Source organism: Triturus cristatus, chromosome 10 (assembly GCF_964204655.1).
Source record: "Triturus cristatus chromosome 10, aTriCri1.1, whole genome shotgun sequence".
Taxonomy (NCBI): domain Eukaryota; kingdom Metazoa; phylum Chordata; class Amphibia; order Caudata; family Salamandridae; genus Triturus; species Triturus cristatus.
In genome coordinates, this window is record NC_140593.1 from 308,175,033 (window position 1) to 308,190,542 (window position 15,510).

Below are 15,510 nucleotides of genomic sequence, written 5' to 3' on the forward strand. Positions count from 1 at the left end.
AAGTGAGCAAACAGTCCTGGGTGGACTTTGTGGACATTTCAATGAAGGCAGCTGAAGGCTAGATTGTTGGTAACAAAGTAGACACATATGTGGGATTGTATGTTTTTTTGTTAAAATAACTCACTTTGACTCTTTGTGCTGAACAGAAATTATGCCAGTACGTAGCGTACTCTAAGCTGAAAGACCCCAGAGAGATGGGGGAAGCCGCTGATGAGTAAGTGAGAATCCACGTTTCCACTCAGCATGAGGGAGATTACTAGAAGAAAGGAGGACAGATACTCTCCTAGAGGAAAGTACAGGGGAAAGAAGGTAAAAACAGAAAGAGTCCTCCAAAGACCCACAAAAACCTCATGGGGGAGGCAGAGCCTACCCAAATACAAAGGGAGGGGGTATCAGGGAAAGAATGGTAGGTTATTTGATCCCTCACAGATGGAAAAGAGCTATGACTGTAATCAGCCAGGGCACAAGAAGGGAGATACTGTCTGCACAAAGAAGCCCCCACTAGTTAGCCCTCCCCAGGGATTGCTAGCATAAATGTGGGGGTGGAGAGTGCCCCAGAGAGGGGTAGGAAAGTTACAGAGGCAACCTTAGTGTCCCTGGCTGGAGTGAATATTGCAACCCTGGTCGCCTTACCCCAATATGGCAGGTGGAGGTCTCAAGTGACTGAGGCTGAGGCTCTAAGAGACACAGGGGCCAGTGTGACTATGGTCCTAGATCCCCTGGTGCCTCGAAAGAGATTACTATCTGGTGAGTTTCACCAGGTGGCCTAAGCAGACAGCAGTACCAAACTCCCTCTTATGGCTATGGTGGATGTGGTATGGGGGGGTGGTGACAGGCCTTATGAAAGTAGCTGTGTGTCCTTTACTCCCAGTCCAGTGTTTACTAGGCATTGATCTCAAACCATCTGAGTGGTCTGAAGTGGAGAGAGGGTTCCATATTAGAATATTTGAGTTCCCTGAGTGGGTATGTGCTGTGACCAGGTCACAGATTATACCAAAGGGAAATGGGGGATACCTGGACCCTGGAACAATGGGCCAAGCAGCCAGGACATGGGCACTGGGTCTGTTGAGCAAGCCCGGAAAGCCCAGGCAACTCCAGAGGTGCAGGAGGATCTGACCTCTGAGGAAAGGATTACATCCCTATCAGATCTGTCAGACCCCAACAGGAGAAGGTGGATCCTCCAGAGAGGAATTCTGCAAAGGACAGTGAGACTGTCCCAACCATGAAAGCTTGAGGCGGATTGCCTCCAAGCAAGACGAAGGGGAGGAAAATGGATTTCACAGAATCTACTGAGAAAATGGACTGCTTTATACTGAAGCCAGAAACAACAAGGAAGGGGCCACCAGGAGGTTGGTGGTGCCCCAAAAGTACAGAGATTTCATCCTGACATTGTGTCTTGATATCCCCTTGTCAGGACATGTGGGACAGACTAAGACTTGGAACCAGTTGGTGAACCATTTCTACTGGCCCCATATGTCTGAGAAGGTAAAGGAGTGTTGCAGCTCCTGTGTCACCTGTCAGGCCAATGGCCAGACAGGGGGCAAGTCAAAGGCTTCCTTGATACCACTGCCAGTGATTGGGACTCCCTTTGAGAGGGTGGGGATGGGAATTGCTAGTCCCCTGGACTCACCTACTGCATCAGGGAATAGGTATATCTTGGTGATAGTGGACCATGCCATAAGGTACCCTGAGTCAATACTTCCCAGAACAACAGCTGCTCCTGTAGTTGCTATGGCACTGCTTGGTGTGTTCACAATAGTGGGTTTTCCAAAAGAGGTTGTTTCAGATAGGGGCACAAAAATTCATGTCCAGCTATCTGAAAGCGATGTGGGATGAATGTGGTATTAACTATAAGTTCACCACCCCATATCACCCCCATTTAAATGGTCTGGTGGAGAGGATACATAAGACCCTTAAGGGCATGATCAATGGTTGGCTGAAAAACTCAGGAGGAGATGAATGTTCTCCTCCCTTGTCTAATGTTTACCTACAGGGAAGTGCCACAAAAAGGGGTTGGTTTCAGTCCCTTTGATCTGTTGTTTTGACACCCTGTGAGGGGGCCATTGTGCCTGCTGAAAGAGTCTTTGGTTGAAGCCTCTCAAAGAAGCAAAGGACAAAGTGCTGGACTATGTGCTAGTCCTAAAATCTTGAATGGCAGAGTACATGTACAAGACAGGCAGGAAACTGGTGGCCAGCCAGGAGCTCATGAAGCACTAGTATGATCAGAAAGCTACTAAAAAGAAGGGTGAGGTTATCTACCTGGTCGACCTTGGCACTCACAGGAGCCCTCCTAGGTTCCTGCATGTGAATAGATTGAAACCCCACCATAACTCGGCAGATATGACTTTTAACATATGAGGGAGTGGAGGAAGAGACTGAGCTAGTGCCCAACCTCCTCTCCAACAATGTGCAGGATGGGTCAGTGGAGGGAGTGATACTCTCGCCCACATTGACAGACCAGCAGCACATAAACTGCAAGCAGGTGCTGGAGCAGTTTGCTGCCCTGTTCTTTTTGACCCAAGGAATCACTGAATGGTGTGTGCACCACAATGACACTGGTGACAGCCCACCTGTCAAAAATAAACTATACAGGTTTTCTGACCATGTCAGAGCCAGCATCAAGCCTGAGGTAGCTAAAATGCTGGAGTTGGGGGTAATTGAGTCTTCTGACAGTCCGTGGGCCAGCTTAGTGGTGCTGGTGTCCAAATCTAATCCCAGGGGGTGGGGACTTAATGCAGTTACAAAGACTGATGCTCACCCTATACCTAGAGCAGGTGAGCTTATTTACAGGTTAGGGGCTGCTCAATATCTGAGTACATTTGATTTGACTTCAGGCTACTGACATAGTGACCTCACAGATGGAGCAAAGAAGAGGTTAGCATTCTCCACACCAGAGGGACATTATCAGTTCAAGGTAATGCCCTTTGGCTTAAAGAATGCCCCTGCTACCTTCCTAAGATTGGTGAACAGGGTCCTGTCTGGTTTTGAGCAGTTCAATGTTGTTTAGCTGGATGATATAGCTGTATACAGTTCTACCCGGGGGCTCACTTAAGCCACCTGAGGGAAGTGCTTCAGGCCATGCAGCAGGCAGGCCTGACTATTAAGGCAAGTAAGTACCAAATAGGGCAGGGCTCTGTTGTGTACCTGGGCCACCTTGTAGTTGGAGGCCATGTACAGTTTCCCGAGCCAAAATTAAAATCATTTTCGATTGGACAGCTCCTGTCACCCAGACCTAGGTCAGGGCATTCCTTCGTCTGACTGGGTACTATGGAAGGTTTGTTCAGAATTATGGGACAATTGTGGCACCCCTACCAGAACCTACTTCTAAGAAGAGGCCCAAGAAAGTGGATTGGACTCCAGAGTGCCAGGGGCTTTTGACACTCTGAAAGCTGCTATGTGGTCAGCACCAGTGTTACTGGCCTTTCACTACACAAATGAATTTGTGGTTCAGACAGATGCTTCAGAACAAAGAATTGTGGCCGTGTTGTCACAGGGGAATGAGGAGGGCCTTGATCAGCCAGTTGCATTTCATTGACTGGCGACTTCTTCGCAAAGAACAGAGTTGGAGTGCCATTGAAAGAGAGTCTTTTGCAGTGGTTTGGTCCCTGAAAAAGCTGAGTCCATGTTTGGTACCCGCTTTCGTGTTCAAACTGACCACAGGCCTCTCAGATGACTCATGCAAATGAGAGGAGAGATTATCATGCTATTGAGGTGGCCCATATCCCTACAGGAAATGGACTTTACAGTGGTACACAGACCTGGGGCTGCCCATGCCAATGCCGATTGACTTTCCAGGTTTTTCCACTGAGCTGATGAGGACTACCAGGGTGTAGAATAGAAAACCATCATCTTTCGTTTGGGGTAGTGGGGGGCTATTTTGAAATGTCCTCCTGTGCCCTGGGCACCTCCATTTTTTTTCTGACTCGTACTGGTGGTAACTGACTCTGACTGTCCCTGGGTTCTGCCTAACAAGGCCCAGGACCAGTGATATGGTGAAAACACAGTGACAACACAAACATACATGAGGGTGCACTATATATTAGGGTACACTTATATTTGGCATGACCTACCCTATAAGTCCCTAGTACATAATAGGGCAGGGGGATTAAAACTTCCTTTAGGTCCCTAGTATATAATAGGACATGGCAGTTTAGAGGCCATCAGCCCTTTCTGCACTTTCATGTGCTCACTGCTGAGACCTTGCATTCATTTTAAAAGCAGCCCTGTGTTGCATGACTACTTTTAAATATAAATTGTACCCAAACTCGACTTTGGTGGTAAGGGCACTTAAAATATTATAAACACCAATTATTTAGTTAATAGGTACCCCCAGGGTCTCCCCTAGATGTCCCAGGTGTGGGGTGTCAGGAACGTATAAGAAGGGCCCTTATAAAAAGAGGTTTTATCTGCCCTGGGGATAGATAAATTGCACATTTAAACTAAGGACCTGTTTAATTTTGGCAAAAATAGAAGTACAAAACTGAACACTCAATTATTGTTTCCTGACATACTATCTCGTGTGTAGCACTTGGTAAACAATTACCACAGCATAATAAGAAGTGCATATGCTCCTAATTTTATGATGTAAACTCCACAACAGTAATGAGAACTAGGCTTGCTCCAGGTTATTGCCCTGGGGCAGAACTTTAGTAAGAAGAAAATCCAGTGTGGTATGTTCATTAAAACAGAAACGAAAAATGTGGAGACAATACTATTGTCTCCATTTTTTAAAACATTTCATCGCGCCTTCTATACAGCAGGACTCTTTTGCAAAAGAGAAAGCTCCAGATTTGATTATTACGCTCACTCACAGTTTTTGTTCGACACCACTTCAGCTCAATAAACAATAAGTGCTAGAAAAACTAAAATAATGGGAAGGAATAACAAATGCGAGTATGTGCAAAGTAGTGCAGAGTTTTATATGCAGGAAATGAATTTTATATGCAGGAAAAGGACGAAACAGGAAAAAAGACCAAATTCCATGGTGTTTTGGTAGGGCAAGGATTAGGTGGGGCCAGGGACATCAAAGATTAGTGGGAGTCAAATGACAAAAAAAAAAACAAGCAGGAAAGTTGTTACAATGCTACAGCTGACAATAAAGTTCCTCAATCAGCAGAGCGATAGCTTCAGTAGAAATCTACAGAGAAAGCATCGGCATGTGACAACAGGGTTCTATTTATGACTCGGCTCATGAGGTAGAGGTTACAGCCATGCTTCTTTGCGTACTGGAAGGAGCAGCAAGGATTGAAACAAAAGATGTGCATGATGCGATCAATATTTGGGATGTATTGTCTCTTAACCCCTTCCATGCGGCGCCGATTCCCGCTGAGCGCTGACCATTTCTTGCGCGGGCGTGGTCATGACGGAACGGTTCCGTCATGAGCACAGCTCAACCGACGCTCATGACGGAACCGTTCCGTCATGAGCGCCGAAGGGGTTAAATGCACCGGGGAAGAATCTCTGTAGACATTCTGCACAAACTCTGTGTGAGACTCAAGACAGTAATGACATTATCAAGATTCAGAATATTTATTAATATGTTGAATACATAATTAGAAGTATGTAAACTGACTGGGGAGGGGGAGAGGGGAGGCTGTGTGAAGGTGGGGAGGATCGGTGAAGCAGAAACATGGTGCCCGAAGTAAACAAAAGAGCTTGGTGGCCACGAAGAAAGATCAAACACAGCTGCAAATGTTTCTTTTATCAAGCTGGCACAAAGTAAGCAAAACACAAACTCATCATTACAATCCACAAGCAGAGGCAAACAAAAAAATGGTTCCATAGTAACACATAATTCACAAACAAAGTAGAAATAGTACCTTAATCAAGGCGCTTGCAGGAAAGGGTCACTAAGTTTAACCGGTTGTTTAGCGGTGCTCCACACTAGCCACTGGAAGTGATGTATCACGACTTCTGCCAAATTGGAAGGCAGCAAAGGATAGTGGTTATGGTGTTAACCAATGGGGAGTGTGGGCGGGCTAAAAGCCCCTTCTGAGTTTGTAAAAAAACCACCACCACAGATAGTCGACCTAAAGAGGGCTATTTTAGCAGTTTCCTGACTAATGGTTCTGACTCGGTATGTCCTATATAACTCTGGGATGGCATTCCAGAGCTTTGAGAACAGAAAAACATAGAGGTTATTATGCCACTATCTTCTGGTTATCATATTTTACCTAATTTTTCTAAATCCAGCTCCATGGCTTGTTTTCCTACTGCTCTGGCATGGCGTAAGATGGAATAATGAGTTATTTTACTTGTTAATGTCAGATAAGTTAACTTTTGAAATTGCAGAATCAACACTGAGAAAAAGCAACCTTTGTAATTAAACATTAACCAAGGTAATAAAAGTACTGTATAAACAATGATTTACTTAAAGTGAATGAACACTAATGTTCAAAGGTCTGTGTCATTCTGCTGCATGTGACTTCATTCCTGTTTAATAATGTTCTGGTGTATTCTGTTGGACTTTGTATTTAAATATTGTCATTTACAGCTTATTCTTTGAATCAACAATGGTTTATAAAATGTATTTGTGTTATACAGATTGAGAATGTGAAAGTGAATTTTCAAAGACTTTTTTGAAGTGCCGAAAGAGGTATGACATTTGAAATCCATACATCATTATTTGGTTCAATACCCTGCATTTTAAGTGTGATTCTGCACAAGCATCCTCGAAATGGGGTTGCCATCGTTTTTCCAGTGTGTGATTAGCAGTGCAGTGGTATGTTATTTTATATTAATTTGTATAGCGCACTAATCACCCAAGAGGGTATCCAGGTGCTTGGGTAGGTGTGCAACTGGAAATAAGGCACCTGAAAGTATATTGCCCGCTGTGGTAAAAAGAATAATCAGTGGCGTAACTAAACTTGAGAGGGCCCCCCTGCAAAGCACATGGAGGGGGCCCCCCGTCCCCCGGCGGCGCGGCCCACCATCTACCACTTTGCCCTACCACCCAGAAATCGGGCATTTTTGATTTGAAACCTCCAACATTTAAATGAAATGCCTCCATATTGTCTTTCTCTAAGTTCTAATGAGAAAGTGGGAAACACTCTTTGTATACAAGCTACGCCATTTGTAACAATACCGTCAAAAGCAGATTATTTAACTGAGGCAGCAATCAGAACAATGCCAAGGAGCGATCCTATTATCTCAGGAAATGACTATGGCTGAAGAACAAAGAACAACTATGAAGGGTCTGAAATAGAATTGACAATACCTTGAAACTTTGAAAGACCAACCTAAACATGAAATTCCATAAAAACTCAAGTGACTATATACATGAGAAGTACACAAGCTATAACCCAGTCTACTGCGAAAGTCAAGAGAAGTAGACTGGTGAATTATCTGCATGCCACACACTAGCGACTGTCAAGGGTTGTGCATGATAATAACGTGAACTGAGGAAGCAATTTCAATCATAATGACTTTATTAGTAAGCACTGCAAAACAGGCAGGCACACAATGCTGAGGAAGAAAACTGTTTGGATGCTTCAGAACATTGATGCAGATGTTTGTCTGTTTTGATTTATCATTTCTGTAGTGTAAACAATTCTAAATACAAGATTTAAGGTAGACGTATTACAGACAAGTGCAAGCAACACCATAAATAACACTGCATGTAGAATAAAAACAAACCCTATCAGCAAGTACCTAATGACAATCTATATACAAACTGTAGTTGGTAAAGCAAAAGAAAAAGTGCAAATACTTTCAAAGTGCAAAATAAAGCATTCACCAGTCCAGCAATATACAAAAATCAAGCATGTTTTGTAAAACACTCCAACTTTCTTCTTGCATCAAGGTGAAAACATTTTCAAAGTGCATGGTAAAAAAACAAGTCTAGCAGTATGCAAAAATGAAGCCAGGTTAGTTAAACAAATCCCTGTTTGGTGTGTGCATAAAGGCACACATATTTCAAAGTGACTGATAACTACAGCACCATCCAATAATCAAACCAGTTTAAACTAACAATTCTCTTTTTGAAGGCTCAAATATTTCAAAGTGACTAGCAAAACAGTAACAAGTACAGCAGATAGCAGCATACATAAATTAAACCTATTTAGTCAGACTAATTCCCCTTTTGTTAGTGCATGAAGGCATAAATATTTCAAAGTGCCTGGTAAGGTAATAACAATTTAGCAGCATTAATATCAAACCCGTCCAGTCAAACAATGCCCCTTTTATTTGTGCATAAAGGTGCAAATATTTCAACGTTAGTGATAAAAACAATAAGTTTAGGAGCATAAACATTAAACCAGTTTCGACAAAGTATGCCCCTTTAGTTTGTGCAAAAAGGCGCAAATATTTAAGTGGCCCGCAAAACAATAACAAGCTCAGAAGCAAAATAAACAAAGCTGTTCACTCAAATAATGCCCTTTTGTCTGTGCAAAAGAAAGTGTCAAGGGGGTGTATATTTGTCAGGTTAAACTGAATACATTTCTTCTTGCCTCTATAAACGTATGTTCAGAATATTGAGGTAGCCTATATATAAGCAAACAATATTTAAAGTATGATATACTGGCAGAATACCATATTACTTACTGCTTCCTCATGGAACTCAAAGCAGATATATTTAGAAAATCAGACTTGAAGTAGGAACAGTACTTGCAGGAGCCTGATGAAATGTATTGCAGACTTTGAATGCTGGTACAGCAGAAAACAATACTTAAAGAGTGAACACAAGGCCGAAGACTGCTTACACCAGGAAGAGTGACTGGCAAATTAGACTGGTGGCTGAAGGCTGCTACTGCTTGGTTCACTGAATTGGAGAGATGTACTTGACTGAAAGAATGTTTGCCTCTTTGCCTTTCTTCGTGCAAACTCTTCTGTTAAAGCTTTCACATTTTTTGCTCGATCACTCTCAATGCTTAAGGTTGCAAGCCCCGACAGCCTTTCCTGCATCATTGTGCTTCGGAGATAGTTTTTGATTAATTTTAACTTTGAAAAGGACCTTTCTGCACTGGCTACAGTAACTGGAATTGTTAGAAAAAGTTTCAGTGCTGTTGCAAAATCCAAAACACTGGGCAGAATTGCATGGTTTCTCAAAAATAAAAGGTCAGCCAGATCCTTTATTGTGCCACCTGAGATAAGTTGTATTTGTTCTTTCAACACTGCTTTGAAAGCAATGAGTTGTTGTGGAAACTCTAGGGACAAGTCTTTTTCGTAATGAGCTGCCAGGGTCATGGCTGCTTCAAACAACTCCTCCTCACTAGCTCTGAGGATTTCTGAAGGCATCATGAAATTAAAGCTTTGGATTATGGTGTTCATACCCGCAAATCGAGTTTTTATCTGATTTACAACAATATCTATGTTAGCATAAAACACAGACACCTTAAAATAGTCTTCAGGATTGCACAGTCTTTGGTCTTCACAGAGTTCATTAAAGTGCTTTTTTTTGCATTGTGGTCGTTTTTGTGTAAAATGCAATTGAATTCCCCATGCAGCTGCAAGTAAAGATGCTGAGCTTTTAACATCTTCAAACTGTTCTCTGAAACTGGCAAACGTATTCGCTGCGCTACTTAACATATTTGATGCTTGTAAAAGGTCCAGATCTGTAGACTGAAGCAGTTTGGACAAAATATTTATTGTCTCCAGCACTTTGGACTGGATTACAACCATTACCACAAACTCAAAAGTCTCCATGCACTTCCTAAGACCCTGAGCTTCTGCGCGCTCCTCAACCTTTTTTAGACTGCAGTAAAATGGTAGTGAGTGCTTTCATTATGTCCATAAACCGATAGCGTACAGCAAGGAGAGCATCATGTCTGGATGCCCAACGTTTTGGACAGAGTCTCTTCAGTGATGGCTTTGAATGAGTTGTGCTCTCTTTTGTAATGGTAAGAAGTTCCCACCGTTTGATGCTTTGGCTGAAAAATAAATATAATTTCTGTATAATGTCATAAAATTCTGCAATTTCAGGAATGTGTATGCAGGCATCATTCAACACTAAATTTAGATTATGAGCAGCACAGTGTACATAGACTGCATTGGGTTCTTTCTGTCGTATTCTGGTTTGCACTCCACTATATATACCACTCATTGTGCTGGCACCATCATATCCCTGACCTCTACATTTATTAAGGACTAGGCCTTTGTCCTCTATAAGGTTTACAAGTTCTGTTGCTATCCCCTAAGCACTTTGGTCTGTAATTTTATAGAAACCAACAAAGCTTTCATTAATTTTGATTTCAGTTGGAATTTCATCAGTATTAAGGCACAGTGTTACATATCGGATAACCAGGCTTAATTGGTCTTCTTTTTTAATGTCCTGTGTTGTGTCCATTATAACAGAGAAAAATGTTGCTTTTTTTATTTCACTTACTATCTCAATTTGCACTTTATTCGAAAGCATTTCAATCAGCTCATTTTGAATAGCAGGACTCAAGTATTTAACTCTACTCTCTGTTGTAATCAGATGGTTTAAAACAGGATCATATTTGGCCAAAAGTTCAATGACTGCCAGAAAGTTCCCACCATCTTTTTCTTTCAGTTTTTCTCTATGTCCTCTGAAAGGTAAATTGCAAGTTGACAACAGAAGTGTAACATCGATGATCCTACTCAGAATTTGAGTCCAATAGTTCACCTGCTCTTTGTAGTCTGATTCTAGTTGTGTATCGATCGTCTCATCTTGCCTCCATCTTCCATGTACAGCACAAGCAGCTAAATGTGAGCGCGTCATTTCATGTTCTTTATTTTTTCGAGACATGCCTTGCCAATCTTTTATACCATTAGCCCATGCTTGCTGATAGGAAGAAAGCTTTCTATCTCCAAAAAGCCAACAAGGTTCACAGTATGCACTGTCCATTTTTAAAGAGTAGCACAACCACAGTCTTGGAGTCTTATCTCCAGTCCTATTTTCTTTGTAGTACTACTTTTTGGAAAAGCACCTATTTTTAATATCTCGTGGGAAGGGTCCTCTAGGCTTGCATGGGCCACTTCTAATGACAAACCTTCGTAACTCTGCATCATGCGAAGGTTTGTCTCGAAAATTCCCTCTTTCACTCGGGTACAAATCCTGGCAAAACTGGGTATTGCTTGATTCTAGTTCTTCTAAATGTAATTCCACATCCTTACTCATAATGTCTTCAGTTTCTTCTTCAATGTTTGGCAATACTTCAGACACAAGTAGCACATGTGTAGGTTCTTCACTTTCTTTAGCTACTGGTAGCAGCAGCGATACATCTGGTGCACTTACAATTTCAGCACTTCCTTCACTTGTTTGTAATATTAGACTCAGAGATTCATCTGCTGATGGTGTATTGTCAGTTTCTGAGCTTTCTACAGTCACTGGTAGCAGTGTAGGCCTAGCTGCTGTACCTGCAATTTCTCTGACTCCTGTAATAGATGGAGGCACTGCTGACACAGCTCTTTTACTTTCTCTGTTTCCTATAGTAGTTGTTGTTGCCTGCAGTGCTGCCACAACTCTCCTTTCCCCTCTTTCTGTCTTTAAGCGCACCCGGCCCCTCTTTTGTCGCTCCCACTCGTTACGTAGCTGTACGTCTGGCCAAGCTTCATCTGAAGTGCAGCAGACACCAACTAAGGGTTTTTTATAAATCATTTAGCAATGTTTTGTTAGGGTCTCAAATGTAATTAACAGCTCAATGAATATTTTAATATTCACTCTGTTAACTCATTTATTGATGCCACTTGTCAGACTGGCAATGGGGCTCACGTCAATTTATAACAAAGAGAATTTAAGACAGTAAGTAAAGACAGGTGTAAGACACATCCCTGACACAAATCAACTGCAATTTAAAGAAATATGACTCTAAACTGCTTCATGCACAGCCAGGCAAAAAGGCAGCGCTACTTAATGAATGCATGATGTCAATGAGCTACAATGACATCCACACAAGTCTCCACGGAGCATCATTTAATGATTAGAGTCTAATACCTCAGGTTTTAATTTAAATTATGTATTTCTCATCCACAAAGAATGAACGAGTTTTTCTGTGGATGGCACAATGTAGACTGAATTATCCCTAGACACGGGAACACTGAACCGGAATGGTTGGGGTGTGCAACCCAAACTTCAGACTTTCGCACCTAGCGAAGTTTCTCAGTTTAAGCCCCGTGTGACATTATACCAATGCGAAATATGTTTTCCCGCACTTTAATATAGCCAATCCAATACTGTAAAATTATGCGGCATTTACAAATATACCTTTTATAAAACAAAAAAAAGTCACAACAGTCACGTAAATAGGAAACCACTCATCGCTGCACCTTCGTGAACTTTAGCAAAGTTTGCGATACCATGTAAAAGAAAGTCTGTGGCAGGAACTGTACTTCAAGCACTCGGAAAGGGGAGTGGGTCAGGACACGGGGAATAAATTATAACTAACCTCCTAATGAGAGGAGCATTGCACCACATTTGGTGCTTATCCCAATTACCACAAAGCAGACCTGCTTCCTGCCTTCCTGGAAGGGTGCCCCCTCGCTGCCCCCACTGCCAGGGTGCTGCAGGCACCGAGTAACCTCTCCGAAGAATGCCCACTTGGGCTATAAACAGCACAGTAAAAAAGCTCTTGGCAAACTTTTCCTTGAAGGGCTGCTTGCTGTTGGGACTGCATTATAAGCCAGCGGTTCCTGGGCCCTGACCCGGACGAGAAAGGTCATAACTTGTCTAAATCGGACTACATTAACTGTACATGTATTCTAAAAATCTATCAGCAGGCCCGGCCCTTATGGTCCCGTCCTACAACAGGGTAGACTGGACCTAATACAGCAGCTTCGTAATCCTTGGAACCATGTTACCTTACACGTAATTTATTTATTTAACATAGTTTTGCATCTTGACCAATTGCAGGATTTCGCGCACTTTTCGGTGCAAATCTGACATGAGATGAGGGGTCAGGGGTGAGTGTGTGTAAGTAAGACGTCTTTCCCAGGGGGTGTCCATAGACAAGCCTGTTAGCCAATGTAAAACGAAGCATTGGGCGGGCAGCTCCATACCGACTAGTCTCTATGATTTAACATCTCATTAGCTCAGCCAAATAGAATTCCCAGATCTGTGAGGGCGGCGCTATCAGCCATCTTGGCGCGTCACTTTCCCAGTAATTTTCAGCAGGTGATGAAAGGTGGAGAAGGTTAACTGCTTGCCCAATGCCCAGGATAACACAATGTGGTCAACTGTGTGAACGTTGGGATTTGAACCCTGGTTCTCCGTTCATGCTGCCTTCTTTTTCTATGTTAATGAGGCCTCGCTGTTGTTTCACCCCTTTTAAGAGCCCCTGCAGCTCCACTCTGCCTATTGCTTAAAGATTCAGCCCCCCCCGAGATCAGCTCCACAGCCTCCACTCTGCCTATTGTTTAAAGATTCAGGCCCCCCCACCGAAAAATTTTCTTAGCGCCCCCGCCCGAAATTTGGCTCTAGTTGCTGACTCGAAGGCATCGGTCTACTCACTGACAGCGCAGCGGCAGGCAGCTCATCGCGCGCAGCATTGCTTACAGTAAAATGCTGGGGTCATGTTTCCTTTGCATGGGTTCTGATGAGCAACAAGTGGTGGTAGGGCCCTGGCCTTCAGTAGAGTAGAAATAGCCTTAGGGTTTGACTTAGCATGTTTAACATTGTTATTATATATCTCTCTGTACGACAGGCCCTGCTCCAGGATTTTCATTTGAGTGGGCCAAGGGTGCATTCGGGTGGGCCACTGCTGGCCCGATTTATCGCTTATATATCTAGCCAGGCCTGCTTCTGGGCCCTCTTTTATCTCTACTTAGTCTTACAAGGCCCAGTAAAACGCACTCTTTTCCAAGTCTCTTTCTAAATGTTATCACTCTCAAAAAGTGTTTTTTTCCATGTAATGTCCCTTTGATGGGAAGAGGTGGTTTCTAAGGTGGGAGTATCAGGCAAGTGACACTACTCAGGCTCCCTCTGTGTGAGCCTTCAGGCAGAACCCCTCTTCATTACTACCCCCACCTGACCCCTGATTCTGTAGCGCGCTCCCTTACAGGCTTGATTATCCACTTTTCTACCACCCCTCTCCATTGCACCTTATCTCACAGCTGACCTTGGGCCCCAGCCCAATATCAGCCACCATCCAGTTCCACTTTCATTAATCTCAGTAGAAAACAATAGTAAAATCACCTTCAAACTTAAAAAATTAAATATAGCAGTGAATGTATTTAGCACGCACTTTAAAGTATGCTCCAAAGTTGTCCTAATCACCTGACTGTTAATTAAATAAACGAAAACAGAAAGGTCATGACAGGGCCGGCTTTAGTGCTCTTCTTTGGCACACCACCAATGAACTCTTTCTCTGTAGATAACTTAACTACCACCCTCCAACATTGCCCTTCATCTCTCTGTAGCCCCCCCCCTCATGGCCTCCTCCTCGGCTTCCCTCACTGCCATTCTCCACCAGTGCCCCTCATCTCTCTGTAGTCCCCCCACCCCATGGCCTCCCCCCAGATTCCCTCACTGCCACCTTCCACCAGCACCCCTCATCTCTCCATAGCTCCCCCCAGCCCATGACCTCCTTCTCGGATTCCCTCACTGCAACCCTCCACAAGTGCCCTCATCTCTCTGTAGTTTCCCCATGCCCCATGACATCCTCCTCGGCTTCCCTCACTGTCACCCTCCACCAGTGCCCCTCATCTCTCCGTTGCCCCTCTCTCATATCCATTTCATTTGTTGTATAGCGCTACTCATATCAGTGTAGGGTGTCACAGTGCTTTACATAACAGCACACATTATACAGAGACAATAAATCAGTCTACGGGGAATGTTTTATAAGCCAATGAGGATTACAGGGTGTAGGAATCGCATGTCATCCATACTGGTGGGCAATATATTTTACGAGGGTTTGGTCTGGAGAGGCACAAACTCAGGATTTAAAGATTACTCCAGTGGTTGGGGGTTGGCTTTACTGATAAAAATGTATAACTGCCCAAACAAACTCCTTTTAGTAACATTAGAATAATGAAAGACTGGAGAAGTTCTAACTATATCACAACACAAAAAAGCGAAGTTTGTATGAAGCTCTTTGATGACAGTTCATTGTTCACTGTCCTATGTTAGGATTGTAACTTCTGAACTGCAAGTAACACAAGGATCTCTGTGACAAAGGCAGTAACCCACTGAGCTATTCTCATAAAATTCAGTTTATCAGCATTTAAAAACTACCAACAGACACATGGTTGCTCTGCAGCAGGATCGTAAATCACAAGTTATCTGAATTTGTTTTATTGTGGTTGTGCATCGTTGGCAGATTCACTGCGAGGGAAAAGGCTCATGTTTGGGTGGGCCAGGCTCATTTTGGGTGAGCCTGGCACACCCTCTAGAACCGGGCCTTCTGCACGACCTTCAGTTCAATTAAACATGATTGAGCATAGGAAAGCGCAACCTGGCGCAAATGTATAACTAACAGAAACAGAATAAATCTGCAGTGGAGTGGCAGGGCCCCATGCCCGGCCAGCAGCCGGATTCCCTTAACCACCACCCCACCACCCACCTCTCTGAGGCAGAGGCGCTCCACTCAATCCGACCTCAGCTGAGGCTGAGCGGCA

At 43.4% G+C, this 15,510-nt stretch overlaps 2 protein-coding genes across 4 annotated transcripts in view; one reads left to right on the plus strand and one right to left on the minus strand.

Moving 5' to 3' along the window:
* The window catches only part of CROT (carnitine O-octanoyltransferase), a 662,560-nt gene extending 656,613 nt beyond the window's left edge, over nt 1–5,947 (minus strand). For both annotated transcript variants that reach the window (XM_085631293.1, XM_085631292.1), the window contains exon 1: nt 5,820–5,947. The gene's annotated coding sequence lies outside the window, so the exon portion shown is untranslated. The remainder of the gene's footprint in view (nt 1–5,819) is intronic.
* The window catches only part of LOC146789357 (peroxisomal carnitine O-octanoyltransferase-like), a 569,137-nt gene that overhangs the window by 82,422 nt on the left and 471,205 nt on the right, over nt 1–15,510 (plus strand). The gene's annotated exons all lie outside the window — the stretch shown is intronic.